At 38.9% G+C, this 9,684-nt stretch overlaps 1 protein-coding gene across 2 annotated transcripts in view; it reads right to left on the bottom strand.

Moving 5' to 3' along the window:
• Positions 1–9,057, bottom strand: part of Pls3 (plastin 3) — a 113,204-nt gene extending 104,147 nt beyond the window's left edge. Inside the window, exon 1 of one of the 2 annotated variants that reach the window (XM_026789958.1) lies at positions 8,919–9,057. The gene's annotated coding sequence lies outside the window, so the exon portion shown is untranslated. The remainder of the gene's footprint in view (positions 1–8,918) is intronic. The other variant, XM_013354235.2, reaches the window with a different exon arrangement.
• Positions 9,058–9,684: the final 627 nt, after the last annotated feature.

Genomic DNA, 9,684 nt, shown 5'->3' with positions numbered 1-9,684 from the left:
AGAAAATGCCTCCAGAAGACCAGACTGTAGAAAAGCTTATAGGGTATTAATTAGTGATTGATGGGGGAGGGCCCAGCCCATTGTGGATGTGGATACTCCTGGGCTATTGGTTCTCGGTTCTATATGAAAGTAGGCTGAGCAAGTCATGGGGAGTAAGCCAGTAAGCAGCACCCCTCTTGGCCTCTGCACCAACTCCTGTGTACTGGTCTGTGTACTACTCTTGTGTACTGGTCTTCAGTGATGAACAGCAATGTGAAACATAACCCTTTCTTCCCCATGGTTTTTCATCACAGCGATAGGAACTAAGACAAACATTTTAATCCTCAAACCTTTCCTATGTCTCCCCTCTCCTTGCTGCCTCTCAAATTCATGGTCATTATTGTTGTATGCATGCCTTCGTGTGTGTGTGTGTGTGTGTGTGTGTGTGTATGTGGAAGTGTGTGCTTATATTTTGAGACATGTCTCTTTGTGCAGTCTGGCTGGCTTTGTGCAACAAGCTACACTTGAACTCATAGAGATCCTCCTGACTCTGCCTCTTGAAAGTTGGGATTAAAGTCATGTAACCATCATGCCCCACATATATGCCTAAATATATAAATAAAATCTGTTCAGTCTGGAGAATGTTACTTGCATGTATGTTTTCAGGGCTGACCATATAGTATTAGAAAATCCTTCTGGCAGTGAGTGGGGAGAGTGTTGTTTAGGAAGCAGGAAAATGGGGATAGGACACAGAAGATAGAAAAGCAGAAGGGAAGATATCAGGAAGGACATCAGGCTTTTAATGTGGATGATAGAATCTGAAATCAGGTCCCTATGCTTGCTTGGCAAACACATTACTGACTAAGCTATCTCCTACTTTCATACAAAATTAAAATAAAAAAAATGGGCTGGAGAGAAGGCTTAGTTGGTAAGAGCATATCATTGTTCTTATAGAAGACAAGTTTGATTCTCAACACCCACACTGGATGACCCACAATTGCCTGTGACTCCAACTTGAGGGCATATGATGACCTCTATAGATAGGAGCACTCTTGGTGCAAATACACCCTGCCTTAATTAAAAATAATATTAATTAAAAAAAATAAAAATTCAAACACATAGAATCCCCAATAAAGTATATCATATAAGATCATATTACTAAGAAATATATTTAAGTCAAGAGTCAGCAATATTTGTTGAAAAGGACTGGGATTTTCAACGTGTGTTCGTGGATGATGGGTGGTATTACTCCAGGGCTTGAGAACACTAGCCAAGTGTTTTGCACTCGAGCCACACCCCAGCCTATGCATACCAAGTATTCCTTGCATACAGGTCATATAATCTCTTTTAAGGACTCAGGTCTATTGTAGTAACACAGAAGCAACCATACAAAGCAGGTAAGCAAATGGGTGTAGGAGTGTAGCATACAGTAGATAGGCCATCTATCACCAAGTGATGTGTCCAGTCTATAGCTGTTTTCTAGTTCTAGTTCTTTCTTTTTTCTTTATCTGTTGTGCTTTAGAGACAGGGTCTCCCTGTGTAGTTTAGGATTGCCTCTTGCTCACTGTATAGCTCAGGCTTGCCTGTATATACAGAGACCCTCCTTTTTCAGGTTTCTCAGTATTGGGATTACAGACACTGCTCCTGGCTCCAGAAGTGTATGTTTTTTTAATGTTGTTTTAAAAATTAGTATACAAAGTATTAGGTTTTGTTATGGCACTTTCAAACAAAATTCTGCCCTACATAATCTCTCCCAGTCCCTTTAGTCCCCTCATATCCTCCCCACATCTTTTCCTGCTTTCTTGTCTTACGTGCCCTACTCCTCTTCTCTTCCTAAATACCTCTCTTTCCCTCCTTTGTAGCTCATAGGGTATACTCACATTGGTAACCGTTCATACACATGTCTATTCATTAATAAGTACAATCTGCATATGCAATAAAATGGAACTTTTGTCTTTCAGACTCCAGATCACTCCACTTAATATTTTCCAGATTCATCTATTTTCTTAATTTTGTTTTTCACTGCAACTGAGTAAATTAGTAGTCTCAAGGGGTATTCATTAAGAAGTGTATCATGATATGATATGAAATAGATTAAAATATGAATTAGAGCCTGGTGTGGAAGCTCATGCCTCTCGTCTTAGCACCCAGTGGCCTGTGACAAGAAGCATACAATGACTGAAGCTAGCTTTAGCTGTGTACGCCAAGGTTAGTTTGGACTATAGTATATTACAATATCTCAAACAAACAAGCAAACAAACACAAACAACAACAACAACAACAACAAAGGCCAGCATGATAGAAATGACTGTAATCTCAGCACTCAAGAAGTGCATAGGGGAGTATTAGGAATCTAAAGTCACCCTTGGTAACATACCGAGTTTTTGGCTAGCCGTGGCTACATGAGACTGTTTCAGTTAGGCAAACTTTGATTAGTGAATCAAATAAAAATAAGCATCCTTGCTTTATCATTTATAATCTTAAATAGCAAACTGACAGATGACTATCTGCTTCCTTTTTTTCACTTTTAAAATGCCAATGCAATTCTACTGGTAAAATTTTACTGGAGAGAAAATGCAAATCATAACTATAATCACTACTCGTTATGAACATGTGTCTCTATGACATGTTCCTTCAAGAATTTTATAAACATTGCCATGTTTAACGCTAACCATTCTTCCCTACTAGTAGCATTATTCCCATTTTCAGGTAAGAAAATAAGGTTTACAGAAACTTCTATCAGGCGTAATGGTACACACCTATAATCCCACCATTTGAGAGACTGAGGCAGTATAATAATGAATACCAGACCAAATTAGGCTATATAGTAAGTCTGCCTGAAAGTGCAGTAATAGGGCTTGGGATGTAGTTCAGTTGGTAGAGTACTTGCCTAGCATGCACAATGAAACCTTAGTTTTGATCACCGCCACTATGTAATGTGGGCACAGTAGCACATAGCTATAACCCCAGTACTCAGAACATGAAGGCAGATGGATTAAAAATTCAGTGTCATCCTTGGCCACATAAAGTTTTTAAGGCTACAAGCCAGGGAGAATTCGCAGTGGTTCCACATGTTTGTCACCTAGCTTGACTAGCAGAATTCGATCCTAGAAACCCACATAATGGAAGAGAATTGACTTCCCCAGATATCCTCCACAAACCTATGTAATATACATATATGTACACACAAAAGGTAAACAAATGTAATAATAACAACAACAGCAATAAAAATAAAAATAGAAAGTTTGAGGCCAACTTGGTCTACTTGAGGTCTTATCTCGAAAACAAATAAACAGGTCTGTGAGATGGCTCAGTGACTTTTAAGCTACTTGCCACCAAGCTTGATAACTTGTATTCAATCCCTGGAGTTCAAATGGCAGAGAGAAAGAACAGACTTCTACATGTTTTCTTTGACTTGTAGATGCATGCCGCAGCATGCATGCATTCTGCTACACCAGCACTTCTAGCCTACAACATAAAGTAGTACTTTAAATAAACCCAAATTATAACACTACTTATGACTCCACCTTTCTTCTCAATTCCATGCTCAGGTCTGAATATTAGTAACCACCTCCCCACTTCCATTTAAGTACTAAATTCTCATCAACAAGGAGTTGGTATTAAAAAGTGGGATATTTGGGGGGGGGTCAATAAATAAATAATAGATGTAAATTTTATTTAAAAATTAATAAGAAGTAGACAAACAAAAAACACATCAAAATTCTGTGGAAGCAGAGCAGGAAGATTAACACAAGGCTATTCTGAACACATAGTAAGTTCCAGGCCAACTTGGCTTACGTAGGGAGATCCTGTAACCCCACCCCCCCAAAAAAAATCAAGTGAAAACAACAAAATAAAATGAACTAACAGATTAAGTAACTTTTGCCCAAGATAAGTTTAGCCAATGAAAGAAGACTTGGGGTATGTGGAAGCAATGATTCTGTCTCATGTCTGACTATATAACCCATAATTGCAGCCAGGGGATTTTATAGAAAACATTGCTGAACTTCAGTCCTATGAAATCATAAATAACACTACTTACGACTTTACTTTCTTCTCCCTTCCATGAAAAATTAATTTACTCATAGGCAGTAACTTTCTTAGCTAAGCATATTGATTTCATGCTTTGATGTGAATGTTAGTAAGTTTTCCACCCTCCATTCAACTTTTGAATGTTAATTGAAAATTGGGGTATTTGGGTGGTGATTTGGTCAAATGGATGGAACTCTCATGAATGGTATTACTGTCCTTATAAAAGTGACCTCAGCACCAGTCCGTGGTGTACACGCCTTTAATCTCAGCACTTTAATCCCAGGAGGCAGAGGCAGGTGGATGCTGTGAATTCCAAGGCCAGCCTGGTCTACAGAGCAAGTGTCATTACAGGCTCCAAAGTTACACAGAGAAACCCTGTCTCAAACAAAACAAGAACAACAAAAAGTGGCCGCCGGCAGCTGTCTTGTCTCAGCCATGTGAGGACACTTGATGGCATCATCTATACTGCCGTGTCCTAACATGACCTGCAGTCTGTCTCCTGGAACTTGATCGTTTTTAGATGCCTTACTCTCTAGTTTGTGACCAGTGAATTTCTATTGTTTAGAAATCATAAGTATTAGTCTAAGACGGTGGTCCTCAACCTTCCTAACGATTCAATCCTTTAATACAGTTCCTCATGTTGTGGTGAGCCCCAACAAAAAAATTAATTCATTACCACTTCATAACTATAATTTTGTTACTTCTATGAATTGTATGTAAATATCTAATATGCAGGGTATCTGATATATGACTCCCAAAGGGGTTTGTGACCCACAGGTTGAGAACCACCAATCTAAGGTAATTTATTAGAGTAACATAATCAGGATGAGACATCACATTTATAACTAGACTGCTGTTAGCTGTGTATAATAGCATTCTTCTTACTTTGTCTTCATTCACCCATGGCATTTTCTTTTCACCAAATAAAATTCTTAGTTTTCAGCAAGTAAAAAAAAGCACTAAGAAGGAAAGTAGAACTATATTCCTCCTGCTCAGGAATACTAATGCTGTGGGACAATGGTCTTATACCCTGTCACTTGTATTGTTTTAATAAAACGCTGATTGGCCAGTAGCCAGGCAGGAAGTACAGGTGGGGCGACCAGGCAGAAGGTGTTGCAAGGAGGGAGGCTTGTTGGTTCCCAGCCCGCCCAGCTAGCTTACACCTGAAATAATTATACTGAAACTGCATTAATTAAATTACTGCTTGGCGCATTAGCTCTAACTTCTTATTAGCTAACTCTTACATCTTAGTTTAACCCATTTCTATTAATCTATATATCACCATGAGGTTGTGGCCTACCAGCAACGTTCCAGCAGGTCTATTTCTGGTGGTGGCACCATGGCGTCTCTCTGACTCTGATTTCTTCCTCCCAGAATTCAGTTCCATCTTCCCTGCCTATCTAAGTTCTGCCCTATCAATAGGCCAGGGCAGTTTTTTTATTCATTAACCAATGAAAGATTTACATAGACAGAAGAACCTCCCACACTAAGGAAGTATGACCAAAACAGGACAATTCTGGGAAGAGGAAAGGGTTGGTCTGCAGTTATCATGCAGACACAGAGGAAGCAAGATGAGAATGCCTCGCTGATAAAAGGTACCAAGCCACGTGGCTAACACAGATAAGAATTATGGGTTAATATAGGATGCAAGTGTTACTAAGAAGCCTGAGCTACTAGGCCAACCAGTTTATAATTAATGTAGCTCTTTGTGTGTTTCTTTGGGACTGAACGGTTTTGGGATGGGTGGGACAGAAATCTTCTGTCAATATACTAACAGTGTTGCTTTTGTACTATTAAGACTAAAAGCAGCCAAGCATGGTAGTGAACATTTGTAATCTTAGAATGTGGGGGCTGATACAAGAACATCACCGGGAGTTTAAAACCAGCTAGGGCTACAAAATGAGACTCTGTTCAAAACAACAACCACTACAACAAAAACTAGAAGAATGAAAAGTTTTAGGTTTTAGGCTGTATTCTATTAAAATATTACAATGTGTATATATATATAATTTTAATGAAAGGTTTTGTCATATCTGTTATTTGGTATAAATACAAACTGATAGATTCTCATCAGTACATTAAATAAAATAGAGAATGGAAGAATTTACTAAAATTTGCAGAAAAAACAATGTTGCAGCCCAATTTTCCCCACCTGATGAACTCTATATTATGGATCAGATCAATCTTTACAAAGGGGTTGTTTTAAGCAAATTCAATACATTCAAGAACCAATGTCTATAAGCAAAGTGCCTAAATATCACATTTCCTTTCATTTTATTTAATACAGAGGCTCTTTCCACATCAGAGTCAGTTGATAATGGAAATAATATTGTTTCAGTGAAAGAAACATTATGGATCATCTCCTTCAGAATAGAGCAGTAAAACAGAGGACTGTAAGAATCTAATGACTTCTTATGAGGCCTGTTTGCAAAGTTGTTTTAAGTAATGTTATTTCACTGTCTGGTCCCAGTATTGAGGATCCAGAGACAGGAGCGTTGGGATAAATTTAAGGTCTCTGTGATCCTGTCTCAATGTCTGTCCTCCCAAATTGTGGTATCCTGGAGGATTACAAATTTCTTTTTCTACACTGGAATTTAGAGAATGGTTGTGCAAATATGCTAGATAGTTATACTTTCCTATTTTACTGGCTCATGCCTTAGAGTAGGCTGGAATGAGAGGTCTAACACCCAAAGTTGTCCTCTGACCTCTACAAGAACACCAGGTACATGCATACTCTCACACACAAATATGTACAGACATAAATAAATGAATAAATATTAAGAAAAGATAAGAGACAGAGACAGACAAACAGATAGTTCAACAAATAGGGGAAAGAAAAGTGGCTGAGCTTCAAAAAGAAATCAATTCCAAGAAAAAAATATAGGCAATACTTTAGAAGACAAACGTGCAGGAAAGGACTTTCTGAACAGGACTCCATTCACTTAGGAATTAAAGGCAATAGCTGACCAACAGGAACTCATGAAAGTAAAAGGCATCTGTCCAGCAAAGAAAACAATCAACTGAGTGAAGAGGAAGTTTCTAGAGCGAGAGAAAATCTTTGCCAGTTACACGTAATAGACAACTATGCAGGTAATTAAAAAGCAAAGAAGAGCCTAGAGAGGTGGCTCAACACTTCAGAGCACTGGCTGCTCTTCCAAAGACCACACCTTTATCAGGCAGCTCACAACCTTTTGTAATTCCAAATTCAGATGATCTGAGGCCTTTTGCTTCTGAGGGCACCTGCATTCATGTGCATATACTCACTGTAGACACACATAACTCCACATAATTACAAAGAATAAAATTAAATCTTAAAAAAAATCCCCAAGAATTAAGAAAACAAATAACCCACTTTTTTTTAAAAAATGGGAGGGCTATGGATGTGAAGTGAATTCTTTCTTTTTCCAAGTCAATGTTTCTCTGTACAATAGCCTTGGTTGTCCTGGAACTCACTCTGTAGACCAGGCTGGTCTGGGACTCACAGAGAGATGTCTCCCAAGTGCTAGCATTACAGAATTTTCAAAAGAAGACATAAAAATCACTAAAAAAAAATATATCTTGGAAAACACTCAGCAGCCTTTGTAACTAGGGACATGCCAATTAAATATACTTTGAGATTTCATCTTAACACTAAAATCAGAATGGTCAAGTTCAACACAACAACCCACCACAAATGCTGGAGGAGGTGTGGAGTAAAGGGAACAGGAACCTCCCACCCCCATTCACTGTTGGTGGGATTGCAAACTGCTCCAAGCAGTCTGGAAATCAGTGTGACAAATTCTCCAAACGATGAAACTAAATCGGCCATATGACCCAGCTCTACCTTTCTTCAGCATATGTTCAAAAGAGTTGATATCTTTCCACAGAGACACTTACTCAGCCAAGTTCAAGGCTGTTCTCTTCACAATAGCCAGGAAATGAAAACAACGCAATTGTCCTTCAGTTGCTGAATAGATAATGATAATGTGGTGTACAGACACTACAGAGTTCTATTCAGCTTTTATAGAAAAAAAATGAAATTTGCAGTTAAATGGATGGAGCTGAAAAATAATGTACTGATTAGGGTAACCCATGGCAACCCAGATCCAGAAATACAAATGCTGAATGTTCTCTCTCATCCGTAGATCCTAACTCTGAAGGAAGCACATAAATTAGGAAAGCAGAAAGTAACCATGGGATGAGGAGGTAAAGGAACTCTAGATAGGGGGTTGGGTGGGTAGTAGAACACAGAAACTATTAAGGACAAAAATAGGAAAAACTGGGAGGGAGGACAATAGAGAGGAGGGTAAGATAGTAACATGCAAAGGGAGAGAATTTCTTTAAGAAGGCATTAAAGATGATTGCAAACGCCATAGAGAAATATATTATTTTATGTGCTCACATAAAAATACATACATAACATATATTTAATTCAGACTACTGAGGAATTATATATACACATAACTGTAAATTAAATTAAATGGAATTAAACCACATGTGATGATAATGCTCCATAGAGTAGCTAAAAAAAAAAAAAACCCTAGTGCCAGGGATGGAAAACGTCCCTCTGAGTCGTTGGGCAGAGGTGTCCATGAGAGTGCATGCATGTGTCTGTGTACTATGTGTATGCTATTGTGGCTGCAGAGACCAGAATAAGACGCTAGATCCTCTAGAACTGAAAATTTAGAGGGTTGTGAGCCACCATGTGGGTGCTCAGAGTTGAACCTGGATCCCCTGGAAGAAGCAACCAGTGCTCTTAACCACTGAGCCATCTCTTTAGCGCCCCATGTATGGCATTTTTAAATAAAATAAAATAAAAATTTAAAAATGCAGGAAATCAGGAAAAGTACTGTCAGGAAGAGTACATGTTGCAATAAAACATCATGAGCAAAAGCAACTTGGGAATAAAATGATTTATTTCTACTTACATGTCTGCGTCACAGTCCATCATGGAGGGAACTCAAGGCAGGAACCCGGAGGCAAGAACTGGAGTAGAGACCACTGAGGAACCCTGCTAAAAGGCTTGCTCCTCGTGCCTGGCTCAGCCTGGTTTCTTCTATCACCCAGGACAATCTGCCCAGTTGGTTTAGGCCTTCCACATCAATCATTAATCAAGAAAATGTCCCCACAGACTTGCATACAGCCCAATCTGATAGGAGCATTTTCTCAACTGAAGTTCCTTCTTTCCTAACAACCTTGGCTTGTGCCAAGCTGACAAAAACAAAACAAAACAAAATCCACACACACACAAACACACACACAAAAAAAAAAACCCAGCCCTAACTAACTCTCACAGGAAATGCAAAATGCAAAATGCAAGCTTTAAGGAACTAATCCGTGGTCAATGGAAGCAAGGCAGCTCCAAGGAAAGCTGAAGAGCAACAGCTCAGGGGATAAAGAGAGATGATGATTTGTTCGGCTTGAGACAGCTTGCCTGCAGATACATCAAAGCATGCAAAGATCTTTTCTTTGTACTGTCCTTTGAGTCAGGTCTTCACTAATGACTGCATCGTACTGCTTGCGTTTCCTAGGGAGGCTGGAGTCAATTATTCACTTCATTTAAAGAAACCCTGAGTCTGCAAAGAGGTTGCTAGTCAGGTCATTGTCCCACACAAAGCAAAACCTTAATTAGCTTTCTTTCTTTCCATCTCCTTTCTCTGTTATCTTTGAATATATAAAATCCTCTCCTGTTTG

Source organism: Microtus ochrogaster, unplaced genomic scaffold, assembly GCF_000317375.1.
Source record: "Microtus ochrogaster isolate Prairie Vole_2 unplaced genomic scaffold, MicOch1.0 UNK34, whole genome shotgun sequence".
NCBI lineage: Eukaryota > Metazoa > Chordata > Mammalia > Rodentia > Cricetidae > Microtus > Microtus ochrogaster.
Note: the sequence above shows the minus strand (reverse complement) of the source record. Positions and strands in the feature narration are given on the sequence as shown.